The 23,380-nt window shown below is 43.9% G+C and overlaps 1 protein-coding gene across 1 annotated transcript in view; it reads right to left on the reverse strand.

Annotated features, from left to right (window-relative positions):
* The window catches only part of LOC140125817 (uncharacterized), an 80,191-nt gene that overhangs the window by 43,706 nt on the left and 13,105 nt on the right, over nt 1-23,380 (reverse strand). The window lies entirely within an intron of this gene.

Here is a 23,380-nt window from a genome sequence, read left to right on the forward strand (position 1 = left end):
TTTTATTCTATTCTTCATTGTTCTTCACTGTGTTTTTTTAATTAAATGCTCGATCTCGAGCAGGGGAAATACTCGTCCGAGCAACGAGCCGTTTCGAGTACCTTAATACTCGAACGAGCATCAAGCTCGGACGAGTATACTCGCTCATCTCTAGTGCAGTGTGTTCTATGTGCGGTGTGTACTATGTGCAGTGCGTACTATGTGCGGTGTGTTCTATGTGCGGTGTGTACTATGTGCAGTGTGTTCTATGTGCGGTGTGTACTATGTGCAGTGTACTATGTGCAGTGTCCTGTGCAGTGTGTTCTATGTGCGGTGTGTACTAAGTGCAGTGTCCTGTGCAGTCTGTACTATGTGCAGTGTCCTGTGTACTATGTGCAATGTGTACTACGTGCAGTGTGTACTATGTGCAGTGTCCTGTGTACTATGTGCAGTGTGTACTATGTGCAGTGTGTACTATGTGCAGTGCGCACTATGTGCAGTGTGTACTTTGTGCTGGGTGTACTATGTGCAGGGTATACTATGTGCAGGGTATACTATGTGCAGTGTGTAGTATGTGCAGTGTGTATTATGTGCAGTGTGTGTACTATGTGCAGGGGATGTACTATGTGCAGGATGTGTACTATGTGCAGTGTGTACTATGTGCAGTGTGTACTATGTGCAGTGTGTACTAAGTGCAGTGTGTACTATGTGCAGTTTACTATGTGCAGTGTGTACTATGTGCAGTGTGTACTATGTGCAGTTTGTACTATGTGCAGTGTGTACTATGTGCAGTGTCCTGTGTAGTGTGTACTATGTGCAGTGTGTACTATGTGCAGTGTGTACTATGTGCAGTGTGTACTATGTGCAGTGTGTACTATGTGCAGTGTGTACTAAGTGCAGTGTGTACTATGTGCAGGGGATGTACTATGTGCAGGATGTGTACTATGTGCAGTGTGTACTATGTGCAGTGTGTACTAAGTGCAGTGTGTACTATGTGCAGTTTACTATGTGCAGTGTGTACTATGTGCAGTGTGTACTATGTGCAGTTTGTACTATGTGCAGTGTGTACTATGTGCAGTGTCCTGTGCAGTGTGGTCTATGTGTGGTGTGTTAAAAGTTCCAGTTATCCAGAATTGAAATTTTTTTCAATTTGAAGTTCCATCATTTCGGATTGGAAAAATTAAAAATTTGAAGTTCCATTTATCTGGAATTGAAACCTTTGTAATTCTGAAGTTCTATCAATTTGAAATTGAAATATTTTAGAATTCGGAGTTCCATTAACCCCTTAGTGGCCCTGATGACTGAGGCCTATTTTTGAAACCCAGCATGTGTCAATTTATCCGGTTATAACTTTAGAAGGCTTTAACTTTCTCAAGTGTTTTTCAATTTTTTTTTCTGTGACATTTCATACTTCATGTTAGTGGGAAATTTTGGTTGATATATTTAGCATTTATTTATATAAAAAAAAAGGTGAATTTGTAAACATTTAGAAAAAATGAGCTATTTTCAAACTTCAAAATAATCTGTTTTTTAAATTGATGGTCTACCTACCCAAATTAGTTACCATATATAGTTACATGTATAAGCCGACCCGACTATAAGCCAAGAACCCTAATTTTAACACAAAAAGCTGGGAAAACCTATTGACTCGAGTATAAGACGGGGGTGGGAAATGCATTGGTCACAGCCTCCTCCCAGTATATAGCCAGCAAGCCCCATGTAGTATATAGCCTGCAGGCCCCCTGTAATATATAGCCAACAAGCCCCCTGTAGTATATAGCCAACAAGCCCCCTGTAGTATATAGCCTGCAAGCCCCCTATAGTATATAGCCTGCCAGCCCCTGTAGTATATAGCCTGCCAGCCCCCTATAGTATATAGCCTGCCAGCCCCCTGTAGTATATAGCCAACAAGCTCCCTGTAGTATATAGCCTGCAAGCCCCCTATAGTCTATATCCGGCCAGCCCCTGTAGTATATAGCCTGCCAGCCCCCTATAGTATATAGCCTGCCAGCCCCTGTAGTATATAGCCTGCCAGCCCCCTGTAGTATATAGCCTGCCAGCCCCCTGTAGTATATAGCCTGCCAGCCCCTGTAGTATATAGCCTACCCCTGTAGTATATAGCCTGCCAGCCCCCTGTAGTATATAGCCTGCCATCCCCTGTAGTATATAGCCTGCCAGCCCCTGTAGTATATAGCCTGCCAGCTCCCTGTAGTGTATAGCCTGCCAGCCCCCTGTAGTATATAGCCTGCCAGCCCCTGTAGTATATAGCCTGCCAGCCCCCTGTAGTGTATGGCCAGCAAGCCCCCTGTAGTATATATAGCCCGCTCCCTGTAGTATATAGCCTGCCCCATGTAGTAAATAGCCAGACAGACCTCTGTGGTATATAGCCAGACAGCCCTTGCAGTATATAGCTTGCCAGCCCCTTTATTATATAGCCTGCCAGCCCCCTGTAGTATATAGACTGACAGACCCTGTAGTATATGACCTCCCTCCTCTCCCCCCTCCCCCGGCAGGCCCTATTCTGACCCTCGTCTCCCCGTGCGGTCAGTCGTAGGTGCCATGATGTCAGCCGCTTCCTGACAGCATAGTGTGTGCGGATGGCTGCGAATTAGGGTTTTTCGGCACATTTTTTTGTGCTAAAAAATTTGTCTTATACTTGAGTATATACGGCATTCACCATATCTCAGCTTTGTGTTTTTTAGAAGTGTCCGTTTGTTTTATTAGGACGCTAGAAAGATGACAAATTGAACAGCATCCTCTCACATATTTTAATGAAAATTTTTGAATCAATTATTTTAGGGGCCATCTCATTTCGGTAGGGGTTTTGAAAGGTCCCCCCCCCCCCACAAATCCCCCCGTTCTATTAACTTTACCCCTCATTAACTAAATAAAAGCAGAAAATGCATCTACAAATATGTTGGGCAGTTTTTTTCCGAGTAAGATGACCTGACCCCCCCACATGTTGATGTATTGCAAGGTTATTGCAGTGCATTAGTATGAACTAGTGATCACATGATCACTAGTTCATATACTATTATTGTAAAAACAAAAAAGTACAAAAAAACACAAAAAAAGAATAAAAAATAAAAATAAAATGTGTTAGAATGTCCCAAAAGCCCCCAACACATATAAAACAATAAATAATAAAAAAGGGAAAAAAACACAACATATTGGGGGTCATTTACTAAGGGCCCGATTCGCGTTTTTGCGACGGGTAACTGAATTTTTCCGTTTTGCTCTGATTTTCCCTGTATTGCTCACGCGATCAGATTGTGCATGCAGGCGACGGAAATCGGGGGGTGTGGCCGTACGAAGACCCGACGGATTCGGAGAAACCGCCGCATTTAAAAAAAAAAAGTGTAGCTGGACACACACTTACCTTCACCCGGCAGAGGATCGTGCACTCTGGCGGACCTCGGCGGACTTCAGCGCAGCAGCGACATCTGGTGGACGTCAGAGGAACTGCCTTAGTGAATCCCCGGAAGACCCGAATCCACCGCAGAGAACGCGCCGCTGGATCGCGAAAGGACCGGGTAAGTAAATCTGCCCCATTAGGTATCACCGAGTTCCAAAATTCCCAATCAATGAAAATTTAAAAATGGTTATTTCGGCAGTGAACCGCGTAATGGGAAAATGCGCTCATATATCCAAATCGCCACTTTTTGCCCTATTACAACACATAAAAAATGTTATAAAAACTGACCTAAAGGTCACTTAGTCCCGAAAATGTTAGCACTAAAAATGTCAGATTGTCCCGAAAAAAAATTCAAACTTAGACAACTCTGTACTCTCAGTATGGAAAAGTTATTCGACTTAGAATATGGTAAAAGTAATCTTTTTTTGGGGGGTACAAAAAGTTTTAATTTTGTTAAAATCTATTAACACTTTAACATATACAAATTTTGTATCCCTGTGATCCAACTAAACCAAAGAATATATTAGAGATGCCATTTGGAATGTACAGTGAAAGATTGGCGCAAATGCAGGTTCTTGTAAATATTACTGCATGTTGAATTATATTTCCGGCTTCCCAGTACAAGGAATGGAATATAAAATACTGTCACTGGGAAGGACAATTTGTTACACAGAAAAATAAAAATGTTATTGATTTTTGAAAGTAGGGAGCGATAAACAGGAAGTAAAATGGAAAAAGCCCATCAGGGGTTAATATGCCCCCGATACCACGTGATAAAAAGTTTACAAATTCTCTCGGATAAGGGTTTGTGGTACCTGAGGCCACGGTCACACGTCACATTTTGGTAACATTTGGAAACACAATCCAAAGTCTCCACTCGTGATCACATGTTTTGGTAACTTTGTGATTCCAACATGTTAACTGAACGCAACGTAAATGCAATCTTACCGCAACGTGCGATCGCAGGCGGAGCCTTTGGACTGTGTTTTAAAAAGCAAAAAAACAAAATGCTGCATGTGAACGCTGCCTCAGGGGCTCTACAAACACGTCCTGGCACCTGAAAACTATCCTGCCCTACAAAAGCTCAAAGGCTCCTCCCCTTCCGCTCGCACCATGTGCCCTGGCAGCAGGTTGTATCCACATGGCGGGGGGAAGGTGTTATTTTAATCCTGGATCAGTAGGAATGTCACTGCACCAATGTAATACGTCTCAGTGCCCTTAAAGGGGCAATAATTTTATATTTCCACTTAATAATAATAAAAGCCTTTTCTGTACCACTCACTGACCTGGACACGGCAATAGCTGATGATTTACAAGTCACTGCCTAGCACGATGGACCCTATGATAAGCAGCAAATTCTCCCACAGACACAGATAACGAATAATAGCCTCTGTTTGTTCATCAGGTTTGTGGGTGCCAAAAGCATGAAATTCGGTATGAACCTAAACTTTGCATCAATCATTACATCACTACTGACAATAGATGATGTCAACGCTTATCTCCTCCCCCTCCCTGTACAATGACCTCTATATAGATAACACTGACCCATCATTACATCACTACTGACAATAGATGATGTCACAGCTTATCTCCTCCCCCTCCCTGTACAATGACCTCTATATAGATAACACTGACCCATCATTACATCACTACTGACCATAGATGATGTCACAGCTTATCTCCTCCCCCTCCCTGTACAATGTCCTCTATATAGATAACACTGACCCATCATTACATCACTACTGACAATAGATGATGTCACAGCTTATCTCCTCCCCCTCCCTGTACAATGACCTCTATATAGATAACACTGACACATCATTACATCACTACTGACAATAGATGATGTCACAGCTTATCTCCTCCTCCCTGTACAATGACCTCTATATAGATAACACTGACCCATCATTACATCACTACTGACAATAGATGATGTCACAGCTTATCTCCTCCCCTCCCTGTACAATGTCCTCTATATAGATAACACTGGCCCATCATTACATCACTACTGACAATAGATGATGTCACAGCTTATCTCCTCCCCCTCCCTGTACAATGTCCTCTATATAGATAACACTGACCCATCATTACATCACTACTGACAATAGATGATGTCACAGCTTATCTCCTCCCCCCTCCCTGTAGAATGACCTCTATATAGATAACGCTGACCCATCATTACATCACTACTGACAATAGATGATGTCACAGCTTATCTCCTCCTCCTCCCTGTACAATGACCTCTACATAGATAACACTGACCCATCATTACATCACTACTGACAATAGATGATGTCACAGCTTATCCCCTCCCCCTCCCTGTACAATGTCCTCTATATAGATAACACTGACCCATCATTACATCACTACTTACAATAGATGATGTCACAGCTTATCTCCTCCCCCTCCATGTACAATAACCTCAATATAGATAACACTGACCCATCATTACACCACTACTGACAATAGATGATGTCACAGCTTATCCCCTCCCCTGTTAACACTGACCCACCATCACATCACTACTGACAATAGATGATGTCACAGCTTATCTCCTTCCCCTCCCTGTACAATGACCTCTATAAAGACAACACTGACCCATCATCACATCACTACTGACAATAGATGATGTCACAGCTTATCTCTTCCACCTCCCTGTAGAAAGACCTCTATAAAGACAACACTGACCCATCATTACATCAATACTGACAATAGATGATGTCACAGCTTATCTCCTCCCCCTCCCTGTACAATAAACTCTATATACATAACACTGACCAATCATTATATCACTACTGACAATAGATGATGTCACAGCTTATCTCCTCCCCCTCCCTGTAAAATGACCTCTATATAGATAACACTGACTCATCATTACATCACTACTAACAATAGATGATGTCACAGCTTATCTCCTCCCCCTCCCTATACAAAGACCTCTATAAAGATAATACTTACACATCATTACATCACTACTGACAATAGATGATGTCACAGCTTATCTCCTCCTCCTCCCTGTACAATAAACTCTATATACATAACACTGACCAATCATTATATCACTACTGACAATAGATGATGTCACAGCTTATCTCCTCCCCCTCCCTGCACAATGACCTCTATATAGATAACACTGACCCATCATTACGTCACTACTGACAATAGATGATGTCACAGCTTATCTCCTCCCCCTCCCTGTACAATGTCCTCTATATAGATAACACTGACCCATCATTACATCACTACTGACAATAGATGATGTCACAGCTTATTTCCTCCCCCTCCCTGTACAATGACCTCTATATAGATAACACTGACCCATCATTACATCACTACTGACAATAGATGATGTCACAGCTTATCTCCTCCTCCTCCCTGTAAAATGACCTCTATATAGATAACACTGACCCATCATTACATCACTACTGACAATAGATGATGACACAGCTTATCTCCTCCCCCTCCCTGTACAATGACCTCTATATAGATAACACTGACCCATCATTATATCACTACTGACAATAGATGATGTCACAGCTTATCTCCTCCTCCTCCCTGTACAATAAACTCTATATACATAACACTGACCAATCATTATATCACTACTGACAATAGATAATGTCCCAGCTTATCTCCTCCCCCTCCCTGTACAATGTCCTCTATATAGATAACACTGACCCATCATTACATCACTACTGACAATAGATGATGTCACAGCTTATCTCCCCCCCTTGTACAATGACCTCTATATAGATAACACTGACCCATCATTACATCACTACTGACAATAGATGATGTCACAGCTTATCTCCTCCCCCTTCCTATACGATGACCTCTTTATAGATAACACTGACCAATCATTACATAACTACTGACAATAGATGATGTCACAGCTTATCCCCTCCCCCTTCTTGTACAATGTCCTCTATATAGATAACACTGACTCATCATTACATAACTACTAACAATAGATGATGTCACAGCTTATCTCCTCCCCCTCCCTATACAAATACCTCTATATAGATAACACTGACCAATCATTACATCACTACTGACAATAGATGATGTCACAGCTTATTTCCTCCCCCTCCCTATACAAATACCTCTATATAGATAACACTGACCAATCATTACATCACTACTGACAATAGATGATGTCACAGCTTATTTCCTCCCCCTCCCTGTACAATGACCTCTATATAAATAACACTGACCCATCATTACATCACTACTGTCAATAGATGATGTCACAGCTTATCTCCTCCCCCTCCCTGTACAATGACTTCTATATAGATAACACTGACCCATCATTACATCACTACTGACAATAGATGATGTCACAGCTTATCTCCTCCCCCTTCCTATACAATGACCTCTATATAGATAACACTGACCAATCATTACACCACTACTGACAATAGATGATGTCACAGCTTATCTCCTCCCCCTCCCTGTACAATGACCTCTATATAGATAACACTGACCCATCATTACATCACTACTGACAATAGATGATGTCACAGCTTATCTCCTCCCCCTCCATGTACAATGACCTCAATATAGATAACACTGACCCATCATTACACCACTACTGACAATAGATGATGTCACAGCTTATCCCCTCCCCTGTTAACACTGACCCACCATCACATCACTACTGACAATAGATGATGTCACAGCTTATCTCCTTCCCCTCCCTGTACAATGACCTCTATAAAGACAACACTGACCCATCATCACATCACTACTGACAATAGATGATGTCACAGCTTATCTCCTCCCCCTCCCTGTACAATGACCTCTATAAAGACAACACTGACCCATCATTACATAACTACTGAAAATAGATGATGTCACAGCTTATCTCCTCCACCTCCCTGTAGAAAGACCTCTATAAAGACAACACTGACCCATCATTACATCAATACTGACAATAGATGATGTCACAGCTTATCTCCTCCCCCTCCCTGTACAATAAACTCTATATACATAACACTGACCAATCATTATATCACTACTGACAATAGATGATGTCACAGCTTATCTCCTCCCTCTCCCTGCACAATGACCTCTATATAGATAACACTGACCCACCATTACATCACTATTGACAATAGATGATGTCACAGCTTATCTCCTCCCCCTCCCTGTAAAATGACCTCTATATAGATAACACTGACTCATCATTACATCACTACTAACAATAGATGATGTCACAGCTTATCTCCTCCCCCTCCCTATACAAAGACCTCTATAAAGATAATACTTACACATCATTACATCACTACTGACAATAGATGATGTCACAGCTTATCTCCTCCTCCTCCCTGTACAATAAACTCTATATACATAACACTGACCAATCATTATATCACTACTGACAATAGATGATGTCACAGCTTATCTCCTCCCCCTCCCTGCACAATGACCTCTATATAGATAACACTGACCCATCATTACGTCACTACTGACAATAGATGATGTCACAGCTTATCTCCTCCCCCTCCCTGTACAATGTCCTCTATATAGATAACACTGACCCATCATTACATCACTACTGACAATAGATGATGTCACAGCTTATTTCCTCCCCCTCCCTGTACAATGACCTCTATATAGATAACACTGACCCATCATTACATCACTACTGACAATAGATGATGTCACAGCTTATCTTCTCCTCCTCCCTGTAAAATGACCTCTATATAGATAACACTGACCCATCATTACATCACTACTGACAATAGATGATGACACAGCATATCTCCTCCCCCTCCCTGTACAATGACCTCTATATAGATAACACTGACCCATCATTACATCACTACTGACAATAGATGATGTCACAGCTTATCTCCTCCTCCTCCCTGTACAATAAACTCTATATACATAACACTGACCAATCATTATATCACTACTGACAATAGATGATGTCACAGCTTATCTCCTCCCCCTCCCTGCACAATGACATCTATATAGATAACACTGACCCATCATTACGTCACTACTAACAATAGATGATGTCACAGCTTATCTCCTCCCCCTCCCTGTACAATGTCCTCTATATAGATAACACTGACCCATCATTACATCACTACTGACAATAGATGATGTCACAGCTTATCTCCCCCCCTTGTACAATGACCTCTATATAGATAACACTGACCCATCATTACATCACTACTGACAATAGATGATGTCACAGCTTATCTCCTCCCCCTTCCTATACGATGACCTCTTTATAGATAACACTGACCAATCATTACATCACTACTGACAATAGATGATGTCACAGCTTATCCCCTCCCCCTTCTTGTACAATGTCCTCTATATAGATAACACTGACTCATCATTACATAACTACTAACAATAGATGATGTCACAGCTTATCTCCTCCCCCTCCCTATACAAATACCTCTATATAGATAACACTGACCAATCATTACATCACTACTGACAATAGATGATGTCACAGCTTATTTCCTCCCCCTCCCTATACAAATACCTCTATATAGATAACACTGACCAATCATTACATCACTACTGACAATAGATGATGTCACAGCTTATTTCCTCCCCCTCCCTGTACAATGACCTCTATATAAATAACACTGACCCATCATTACATCACTACTGTCAATAGATGATGTCACAGCTTATCTCCTCCCCCTCCCTGTACAATGACTTCTATATAGATAACACTGACCCATCATTACATCACTACTGACAATAGATGATGTCACAGCTTATCTCCTCCCCCTTCCTATACAATGACCTCTATATAGATAACACTGACCAATCATTACATCACTACTGACAATAGATGATGTCACAGCTTATCTCCTCCCCCTCCCTGTACAATGACCTCTATATAGATAACACTGACCCATCATTACATCACTACTGACAATAGATGATGTCACAGCTTATCCCCTCCCTCTTCTTGTACAATATCCTCTATATAGATAACACTGACTCATCATTACATCACTACTAACAATAGATGATGTTACAGCTTATCTCCTCCCCCTCCCTGTACAATGACCTCTATATAGATAACACTGACACATCATTACATCACTACTGACAATAGATGATGTCACAGCTTATCTCCTCCTCCCTGTACAATGACCTCTATATAGATAACACTGACCCATCATTACATCACTACTGACAATAGATGATGTCACAGCTTATCTCCTCCCCTCCCTGTACAATGTCCTCTATATAGATAACACTGGCCCATCATTACATCACTACTGACAATAGATGATGTCACAGCTTATCTCCTCCCCCTCCCTGTACAATGTCCTCTATATAGATAACACTGACCCATCATTACATCACTACTGACAATAGATGATGTCACAGCTTATCTCCTCCCCCCTCCCTGTAGAATGACCTCTATATAGATAACGCTGACCCATCATTACATCACTACTGACAATAGATGATGTCACAGCTTATCTCCTCCTCCTCCCTGTACAATGACCTCTACATAGATAACACTGACCCATCATTACATCACTACTGACAATAGATGATGTCACAGCTTATCCCCTCCCCCTCCCTGTACAATGTCCTCTATATAGATAACACTGACCCATCATTACATCACTACTTACAATAGATGATGTCACAGCTTATCTCCTCCCCCTCCATGTACAATAACCTCAATATAGATAACACTGACCCATCATTACACCACTACTGACAATAGATGATGTCACAGCTTATCCCCTCCCCTGTTAACACTGACCCACCATCACATCACTACTGACAATAGATGATGTCACAGCTTATCTCCTTCCCCTCCCTGTACAATGACCTCTATAAAGACAACACTGACCCATCATCACATCACTACTGACAATAGATGATGTCACAGCTTATCTCTTCCACCTCCCTGTAGAAAGACCTCTATAAAGACAACACTGACCCATCATTACATCAATACTGACAATAGATGATGTCACAGCTTATCTCCTCCCCCTCCCTGTACAATAAACTCTATATACATAACACTGACCAATCATTATATCACTACTGACAATAGATGATGTCACAGCTTATCTCCTCCCCCTCCCTGTAAAATGACCTCTATATAGATAACACTGACTCATCATTACATCACTACTAACAATAGATGATGTCACAGCTTATCTCCTCCCCCTCCCTGTACAATGTCCTCTATATAGATAACACTGATCCATCATTACATCACTACTGACAATAGATGATGTCACAGCTTATCTCCTCCTCCTCCCTGTACAATAAACTCTATATACATAACACTGACCAATCATTATATCACTACTGACAATAGATGATGTCACAGCTTATCTCCTCCCCCTCCCTGCACAATGACCTCTATATAGATAACACTGACCCATCATTACGTCACTACTGACAATAGATGATGTCACAGCTTATCTCCTCCCCCTCCCTGTACAATGTCCTCTATATAGATAACACTGACCCATCATTACATCACTACTGACAATAGATGATGTCACAGCTTATTTCCTCCCCCTCCCTGTACAATGACCTCTATATAGATAACACTGACCCATCATTACATCACTACTGACAATAGATGATGTCACAGCTTATCTCCTCCTCCTCCCTGTAAAATGACCTCTATATAGATAACACTGACCCATCATTACATCACTACTGACAATAGATGATGACACAGCTTATCTCCTCCCCCTCCCTGTACAATGACCTCTATATAGATAACACTGACCCATCATTATATCACTACTGACAATAGATGATGTCACAGCTTATCTCCTCCTCCTCCCTGTACAATAAACTCTATATACATAACACTGACCAATCATTATATCACTACTGACAATAGATAATGTCCCAGCTTATCTCCTCCCCCTCCCTGTACAATGTCCTCTATATAGATAACACTGACCCATCATTACATCACTACTGACAATAGATGATGTCACAGCTTATCTCCCCCCCTTGTACAATGACCTCTATATAGATAACACTGACCCATCATTACATCACTACTGACAATAGATGATGTCACAGCTTATCTCCTCCCCCTTCCTATACGATGACCTCTTTATAGATAACACTGACCAATCATTACATAACTACTGACAATAGATGATGTCACAGCTTATCCCCTCCCCCTTCTTGTACAATGTCCTCTATATAGATAACACTGACTCATCATTACATAACTACTAACAATAGATGATGTCACAGCTTATCTCCTCCCCCTCCCTATACAAATACCTCTATATAGATAACACTGACCAATCATTACATCACTACTGACAATAGATGATGTCACAGCTTATTTCCTCCCCCTCCCTATACAAATACCTCTATATAGATAACACTGACCAATCATTACATCACTACTGACAATAGATGATGTCACAGCTTATTTCCTCCCCCTCCCTGTACAATGACCTCTATATAAATAACACTGACCCATCATTACATCACTACTGTCAATAGATGATGTCACAGCTTATCTCCTCCCCCTCCCTGTACAATGACTTCTATATAGATAACACTGACCCATCATTACATCACTACTGACAATAGATGATGTCACAGCTTATCTCCTCCCCCTTCCTATACAATGACCTCTATATAGATAACACTGACCAATCATTACACCACTACTGACAATAGATGATGTCACAGCTTATCTCCTCCCCCTCCCTGTACAATGACCTCTATATAGATAACACTGACCCATCATTACATCACTACTGACAATAGATGATGTCACAGCTTATCTCCTCCCCCTCCATGTACAATGACCTCAATATAGATAACACTGACCCATCATTACACCACTACTGACAATAGATGATGTCACAGCTTATCCCCTCCCCTGTTAACACTGACCCACCATCACATCACTACTGACAATAGATGATGTCACAGCTTATCTCCTTCCCCTCCCTGTACAATGACCTCTATAAAGACAACACTGACCCATCATCACATCACTACTGACAATAGATGATGTCACAGCTTATCTCCTCCCCCTCCCTGTACAATGACCTCTATAAAGACAACACTGACCCATCATTACATAACTACTGAAAATAGATGATGTCACAGCTTATCTCCTCCACCTCCCTGTAGAAAGACCTCTATAAAGACAACACTGACCCATCATTACATCAATACTGACAATAGATGATGTCACCGCTTATCTCCTCCCCCTCCCTGTACAATAAACTCTATATACATAACACTGACCAATCATTATATCACTACTGACAATAGATGATGTCACAGCTTATCTCCTCCCTCTCCCTGCACAATGACCTCTATATAGATAACACTGACCCACCATTACATCACTATTGACAATAGATGATGTCACAGCTTATCTCCTCCCCCTCCCTGTAAAATGACCTCTATATAGATAACACTGACTCATCATTACATCACTACTAACAATAGATGATGTCACAGCTTATCTCCTCCCCCTCCCTATACAAAGACCTCTATAAAGATAATACTTACACATCATTACATCACTACTGACAATAGATGATGTCACAGCTTATCTCCTCCTCCTCCCTGTACAATAAACTCTATATACATAACACTGACCAATCATTATATCACTACTGACAATAGATGATGTCACAGCTTATCTCCTCCCCCTCCCTGCACAATGACCTCTATATAGATAACACTGACCCATCATTACGTCACTACTGACAATAGATGATGTCACAGCTTATCTCCTCCCCCTCCCTGTACAATGTCCTCTATATAGATAACACTGACCCATCATTACATCACTACTGACAATAGATGATGTCACAGCTTATTTCCTCCCCCTCCCTGTACAATGACCTCTATATAGATAACACTGACCCATCATTACATCACTACTGACAATAGATGATGTCACAGCTTATCTTCTCCTCCTCCCTGTAAAATGACCTCTATATAGATAACACTGACCCATCATTACATCACTACTGACAATAGATGATGACACAGCATATCTCCTCCCCCTCCCTGTACAATGACCTCTATATAGATAACACTGACCCATCATTACATCACTACTGACAATAGATGATGTCACAGCTTATCTCCTCCTCCTCCCTGTACAATAAACTCTATATACATAACACTGACCAATCATTATATCACTACTGACAATAGATGATGTCACAGCTTATCTCCTCCCCCTCCCTGCACAATGACATCTATATAGATAACACTGACCCATCATTACGTCACTACTAACAATAGATGATGTCACAGCTTATCTCCTCCCCCTCCCTGTACAATGTCCTCTATATAGATAACACTGACCCATCATTACATCACTACTGACAATAGATGATGTCACAGCTTATCTCCCCCCCTTGTACAATGACCTCTATATAGATAACACTGACCCATCATTACATCACTACTGACAATAGATGATGTCACAGCTTATCTCCTCCCCCTTCCTATACGATGACCTCTTTATAGATAACACTGACCAATCATTACATCACTACTGACAATAGATGATGTCACAGCTTATCCCCTCCCCCTTCTTGTACAATGTCCTCTATATAGATAACACTGACTCATCATTACATAACTACTAACAATAGATGATGTCACAGCTTATCTCCTCCCCCTCCCTATACAAATACCTCTATATAGATAACACTGACCAATCATTACATCACTACTGACAATAGATGATGTCACAGCTTATTTCCTCCCCCTCCCTATACAAATACCTCTATATAGATAACACTGACCAATCATTACATCACTACTGACAATAGATGATGTCACAGCTTATTTCCTCCCCCTCCCTGTACAATGACCTCTATATAAATAACACTGACCCATCATTACATCACTACTGTCAATAGATGATGTCACAGCTTATCTCCTCCCCCTCCCTGTACAATGACTTCTATATAGATAACACTGACCCATCATTACATCACTACTGACAATAGATGATGTCACAGCTTATCTCCTCCCCCTTCCTATACAATGACCTCTATATAGATAACACTGACCAATCATTACATCACTACTGACAATAGATGATGTCACAGCTTATCTCCTCCCCCTCCCTGTACAATGACCTCTATATAGATAACACTGACCCATCATTACATCACTACTGACAATAGATGATGTCACAGCTTATCCCCTCCCTCTTCTTGTACAATATCCTCTATATAGATAACACTGACTCATCATTACATCACTACTAACAATAGATGATGTTACAGCTTATCTCCTCCCCCTCCCTGTACAATGACCTCTATATAGATAACACTGACCCATCATTACATCACTAATGACAATAGATGATGTCACAGCTTATCTCCTCCCCCTCCCTGTACAATGACCTCTATATAGATAACACTGACCCATCATTACATCACTACTGACAATAGATGATGTCACAGCTTATCTCCCCCCCTTGTACAATGACCTCTATATAGATAACACTGACCCATCATTACATCACTACTGACAATAGATGATGTCACAGCTTATCTCCTCCCCCTTCCTATACGATGACCTCTTTATAGATAACACTGACCAATCATTACATAACTACTGACAATAGATGATGTCACAGCTTATCCCCTCCCCCTTCTTGTACAATGTCCTCTATATAGATAACACTGACTCATCATTACATAACTACTAACAATAGATGATGTCACAGCTTATCTCCTCCCCCTCCCTATACAAATACCTCTATATAGATAACACTGACCAATCATTACATCACTACTGACAATAGATGATGTCACAGCTTATTTCCTCCCCCTCCCTATACAAATACCTCTATATAGATAACACTGACCAATCATTACATCACTACTGACAATAGATGATGTCACAGCTTATTTCCTCCCCCTCCCTGTACAATGACCTCTATATAAATAACACTGACCCATCATTACATCACTACTGTCAATAGATGATGTCACAGCTTATCTCCTCCGCCTCCCTGTACAATGACTTCTATATAGATAACACTGACCCATCATTACATCACTACTGACAATAGATGATGTCACAGCTTATCTCCTCCCCCTTCCTATACAATGACCTCTATATAGATAACACTGACCAATCATTACATCACTACTGACAATAGATGATGTCACAGCTTATCTCCTCCCCCTCCCTGTACAATGACCTCTATATAGATAACACTGACCCATCATTACATCACTACTGACAATAGATGATGTCACAGCTTATCCCCTCCCTCTTCTTGTACAATATCCTCTATATAGATAACACTGACTCATCATTACATCACTACTAACAATAGATGATGTCACAGCTTATCTCATCCCCCTCCCTGTACAATGACCTCTATATAGATAACACTGACCCATCATTACATCACTAATGACAATAGATGATGTCACAGCTTATCTCCTCCCCCTCCCTGTACAATGACCTCTATATAGATAACACTGACCCATCATTACATCACTACTGACAATAGATGATGTCACAGCTTATCTCCTCCACCTCCCTGTACAATAACCTCTATATAGATAACACTGACCCATCATTACATCACTACTGACAATAGATGATATCACAGCTTATCCCCTCCCCCTCCCTGTACAATGACCTCTATATAGATAACACTGACCCATCATTACATCACTACTGACAATAGATGATGTCACAGCTTATCTCCTCCTCCTCCCTCTACAATGACCTTTATATAGTGTGGGGATTTGGCCCAGTAGAGACCGTGGTAGCGGGGCCTGGGATGCAGTTCACGACAGTGACACCAAAGTACAGTCCAAAACAGGTCTCGTCTGTGTTTATTTTAGCAGGTACAAAATAAAACAGCCTTCACATTCAGGCATCAAAACAAAATAATATTCTACCCGTCAGGGTGCTAACTATACAGTGATTCTCTAACTCACCACTAACAAAAATCACTTGGCTGCTCCAGGCACAGAGGTCAGGGCTATGTGCTCTCCAGCCTCTTTCCAGAGAGAGACAACACTCTGAGCTCTGCTCAGCCACTTTATGCAGACTCATTAGGCTGCTCCCATCACCTGTATCCAAGGTGCTGGACAACACAACCTCAGCACTAAGGCCTTGCGTAATAGCAAAACCTAGGGGAAACATACCGCCCATCCACAGTTAACCCCTTCAGTGTCTCACATACCCTCCCTCTCTGTTTGACCCTGTGGGGGCGAACACTTTTGGCCATCAGACAGTGGGTACGAGACAGGGCATCGGCATTCCTATGCAGCTTTCCTGCTCGATGTTCCACCGTGAATTTGAAATTCTGCAGCATTAGGAACCACCTTGTGACCCTGGCGTTCCTCTCTTTGGCCTGACTCATCCAGGTGAGGGGAGAGTGATCGGTCACCAGTGTAAACTGTCGCCCTATCAAGTAGTATCTCAGGGATTCCAGAGCCCATTTTATTGCCAAGCCCTCCCTCTCAACTATGCTATAGTTCTTCTCAGGAGGTGTGAGCTTGCGGCTCAGGAATGTCACAGGATGTTCCTCACCCTCCACTACTTGGGACAGGACAGCCCCTAAGCCCACGTCAGAAGCGTCAGTCTGCACAATAAAGGTCTTGGTGAAGTTAGGGGTGATCAGTACTGGTCCCTCGCACAAAACCGTCTTAAGTCGCTGAAACGCCCCCTCAGCCTCTTCACTCCACTTTACCACCACCGCCCTGCTACCCTTGGTCAGGTCAGTCAGGGGTGCCGCTATGGTAGCAAAATCGGGGATAAATCGGCGATAATAGCCCACTATGCCTAGGAAAGCCCTCACTTGCTTCTTGCTCATAGGTCGTGGCCACTGCTGGATCGCCTCCACTTTATTTACTTGGGGTTTGATGACACCTCGCCCAATACGGTACCCCAGGTAACGGGCCTCTTCCAGACCCAGCGCACATTTTTGGGGGTTCGCTGTCAACCCTGCTGCCCTCAGGGAGTCTACCACTGCTTGCACCTTGGCCAGGTGACTCTCCCAATCGTTACTATAGACTATGATGTCATCCAGGTAGGCCGAGGCATATCTCCGGTGAGGTTTTAGCACGAGATCCATTAACCTCTGGAATGTGGCGGGAGCCCCATGTAGCCCAAAAGGGAGTACCACGTACTGAAAAAGCCCATCAGGGGTAACAAAAGCGGTCTTCTCTTTGGCCCTGTCAGTAAGGGGTACCTGCCAATACCCTTTTGTCAGGTCAAGGGTGGAGAAGAACCTAGCCTGTCCAAGTCGTTCTATCAACTCGTCAACCCTGGGCATGGGATAAGAATCAAACTTGGACACCTCGTTCAACTTCCTAAAGTCATTGCAGAACCGTAGGGAACCATCAGGTTTGGGAATCAACACAATAGGACTCGACCAGTCACTTTTAGACTCCTTGATAACCCCCAGGTCTAACATCTGCCTGACTTCTTCGGATATGGCAAGCCGGCGCGCTTCAGGGACCCGGTAGGGTTTTTGGTGTACCCGGATGTGGGGTTCGGTTATGATGTCATGCTTGATGACTGAAGTACGTCCCAGTAACTTAGAGAACACATCCACAATTCGGAGCACAAACTCCTTCGCTTCCTGAATCTGGGCCCTGGAGAGGGACTCCAAGATCCGTACTTCAGGCACCTTGGCATCGGGTACACCTACCTCCGGTGTCACCTTCTTGGGGACAGACGCTTTTTCTACTCCCACGGCCATCAGGGACTCGCTTTCCCTCCATGGCTTTAGGAGGTTCACGTGGTATATCTGTTCGGGTTTCCTTCTCCCCGGCTGAGATACCTTGTAGGTTACCTCCCCCACTCTCTCCATGACCTCATATGGTCCTTGCCATTTTGCCAAGAACTTGCTCTCAATGGCGGGCACCAGAACTAGCACTCTGTCGCCTGGGTTAAAGGTCCTGAGTCTGGCTGACCTATTGTAGACCCTAGACTGGGCCTCTTGTGCCCTTGTCATGTGCTCCTTTACAAGGGGCATTACCGCCGCAATGCGGTCCTGCATAAGGGAGACGTGTTCTATCACACTACGGTGGGGGGTCCTCTCCTGTTCCCAGGTCTCCTTGGCTACATCCAAAAGCCCACGTGGGGAACGGCCATATAACAGCTCAAAGGGTGAGAAACCCGTGGAGGACTGGGGAATTTCACGTATGGCAAACATCAAATAGGGCAACAAATAATCCCAGTCCTTCCCATCTTTGCTGACCACCCTCTTTAGCATTCCCTTCAAGGTCTTGTTAAACCTCTCGACCAGGCCATCTGTCTGAGGATGATACACAGAGGTGCGGAGCTGTCTAACCTGCAGTAACTTACACATCTCCTTCATTACCCTAGACATGAATGGGGTACCCTGGTCAGTCAAGATTTCCTTGGGGAGGCCTGTGCGTGAGAATACCTGGAACAGCTCCCTAGCAATATTTTTGGAGGAGGTGTTCCTTAATGGAATCGCCTCGGGATACCACGTAGCGTAGTCCAGGATAACCAGGATGTATTGGTGCCCCCTTGAGGATTTGACTATGGGGCCAACCAGATCCATTGCAATCCGTTCAAATGGCACCTCTATGATTGGTAGCGGGACCAAAGGACTCCTGAAGTGGGACACCGGGGCAGTAAGTTGACACTCAGGGCAGGAGCTACAATACCGGTTTACCTCCTCCCACACCCCGGGCCAGAAAAATCTCTGCAGGATCCTCTCTCGGGTCTTCTCAGCACCTAAGTGCCCTCCCAGCACATGTTTGTGTGCCAACTCTAGCACCAGCCTACGGTGAGATTGGGGTACTACAAGTTTCTCAACCTCCTCACCCCGTATCTGGTCGACCCTGTACAACAGTTCCCCAACAATCACCATTCGGGGGTATATTTTGTCAGCCCCTGGTATTTGGAGTACCCCATTTATCACCTTAACATTCTCCCGTGATTTAAACAAGGTAGGGTCCTGTAGCTGTGCAGCCCCAAAATTTTCACGGGAAACCTCAAGGTCCGGCATGTCGGCCACCTCCTCATGGCCCTCGACCTCACCAGCTAGGACCTCTAGGGGAGAGAATTCATCACATGGGGTCACCCCTACTGCTGGTGTGGGTACATTGGCCTCAAAGGGTTCAGGGGCCAAGGCCGGACACACGTGATGTCCATTATCTGCAACAGCACCTAAGGTGGGTCTTCGTCTCCAAAGGTCCCAAAACACCGGTAAGTCTCTGCCGATAATAGCCTCATGAAACAGGGTACCCACCACCCCCACTTCATGGGTGATAGTACCACAAGGTGTATGTAGGTTGATGACGGCAGTGGGATATTCGCGAGTGTCCCCATGTATACACAACACTCCCACTTTCCGCCCACTGTATAGTCCAGGTTCAACCAAAGTTCCCCGCACCAGGGTGACCAGACTCCCTGAGTCTAGCAAGGCTTCCACTGTGTGGCCCCCGATTGTGACCATACACACTTGGGGTTCTGCATCCGTGACCGACTCGGCTGTCAGAACCGGCCGGGCAAACAGTGACACTCGCCGGGTCTGGTTGCAGTCCATTGGCTCCACTGACAGTGGACAGTTGGCAGCAATATGGCCCATTTCATGGCATCGCCAGCACTGGATACGGCTATGACCTCTGTCACAAGCCTCACTGGGTTTCTGGGTATCCACGCCCCCCAATGAACCCCCTCCCAACCTGACCTGCCTCCCCTTTTCCGCAGTAGCAGTCTTGCCAGATGGTTTGGTGACCTTGTCACTAGCACTGCTTCGTATGGGAGAGATAAGTAAAAGATCCTCCGTAGCCCGATATCTCTCTACTAGGGACACGAGTTCCTTAGCATTTGTGGGACCGGCCTGTCCAACCCATCGCTGGAGCCGAGAGGGCAGAGAACGGGTGAACTTGTCAAGAACCACTCTCTCGACCATCTGTGCTGGGGTGCAGTCCTCTGGTTGTAGCCACTTCCGGACAAGATGGATCAGGTCATGCATTTGGGAGCGTGGGGGTAGTTTTTCTGAGTACGCCCATTGGTGGACCCGGCTGGAGCAAACTTGAACGGTGACCCCAAGACGAACCAGAATCTCCGCCTTTAGCTGGGGGTACTCACGGGCCTCCGTTTCACTCAGGTCGTAGTAAGTCTTCTGCGACTCGCCGGTCAGGAACGGTGCCAGGACATCTGCCCACTGCTCAGCCGGTAACTCCTCTCGCTCAGCTACTCGCTCGAACACAGTGAGATACGCCTCCACATCGTCGGTCGCCGTCATCTTTTGTAAAGCCTTCTGCACTGCAGCCCGTGCGGAATGCTGGACAACCGGGTACCCTTGCAAACCAGTATGGGACCCCTCAGTAGTCGTTGCTTGCGGTGCTGCCATAACGCCAGAAAACTTTTCCATCATCAGCTGGAACATGGCTCGGGACTCTTCCTGCTGTTGCTGGAGCATGGCTTGCTGCTGGCGGGACCTCTCCTCCTGCAGCTGGAAAATGGCTTGCTGCTGGCGGGACCTCTCCTCCTGCTGCTGGAGCATGGCTTGCTGCAGCTGCCGATTAGCCTGTGATTCTTCCTGCTGCTGGCGGGACCTCTCCTCCAGCTGCTGGAGCATGGCCTGCTGCTGCTGCCGATTAGCTCTGGCCTCCTCTTGCAGGTATTTAATAAAGTCCTCCATCTTGCCTTTATCCTGCAATTTGCCTGCTGCTTTCACCCAGGCCGTGCAATGTTGCAGGATGTAGCGAGCCTTTCAGGTGTGTGTCTTTTGAACTGCCCGCAATCCGAAGCACCATATGTGGGGATTTGGCCCAGTAGAGACCGTGGTAGCGGGGTGCTGGGATGTAGTTCACGACAGTGACACCAAAGTACAGTCCAAAACAGGTCTCGCCTGTGTTTATTTCAGCAGGTACAAAATAAAACAGCCTTCACATTCAGGCATCAAAACAAAATAATATCCTACCCGTCAGGGTGCTAACTATACAGTGATTCTCTAACTCACCACTAACAAAAATCACTTGGCTGCTCCAGGCACAGAGGTCAGGGCTGTGTGCTCTCCAGCCTCCTTCCAGAGAGAGACAACACTCTGAGCTCTGCTCAGCCACTTTATGCAGACTCATTAGGCTGCTCCCATCACCTGTGTCCAAGGTGCTGGACAACACAACCTCAGCACTAAGGCCTTGCGTAATAGCAAAACCTAGGGGAAACATACCGCCCATCCACAGTTAACCCCTTCAGTGTCTCACAATAGATAACACTGACCCATCATTACATCACTACTGACAATAGATGATGTCACAGCTTATCTCCTCTCCTCCCTGTACAATGACCTCTATATAGATAACACTGACCCATCATTACATTACTACTGACAATAGATGATGTCTCAGCTTATCTCCTCCCCTCCCTGTACAATGACCTCTATATAGATAACACTGACCCATCATTACATCACTACTGACAATAGATGATGTCACAGCTTATCTCCTCCCCCTCCCTGTACAATGACCTCTATATAGATATCACTGACCCATCATTACATCACTACTGACAATAGATGATGTCACAGCTTATCTCCTCCCCCTCCCTGTACAGTGACCTCTATATAGATAACACTGACCCATCATTACATCACTACTGACAATAGATGATGTCACAGCTTATCTCCTCCCCTCCCTGTACAGTGACCTCTATATAGATATCATTTACCCATCATTACATCACTACTGACAATAGATGATGTCACAGCTTATCTCCTCCCCTCCCTGTACAATCACCTCTATATAGATAACACTGACCCATCATTACATCACTACTGACAATAGATGATGTCACAGCTTATCTCCTCCTCCTCCCTGTACAATCACCTCTATATAGATAACACTGACCCATCATTACATCACTACTGACAATAGATGATGTCACAGCTTATCTCCTCCCCCTCCCTGTACAGTGACCTCTATATAGATATCATTTACCCATCATTACATCACTACTGACAATAGATGATGTCACAGCTTATCT

The sequence above is a fragment of the Engystomops pustulosus genome, chromosome 4, assembly GCF_040894005.1.
Source record: "Engystomops pustulosus chromosome 4, aEngPut4.maternal, whole genome shotgun sequence".
Taxonomy (NCBI): domain Eukaryota; kingdom Metazoa; phylum Chordata; class Amphibia; order Anura; family Leptodactylidae; genus Engystomops; species Engystomops pustulosus.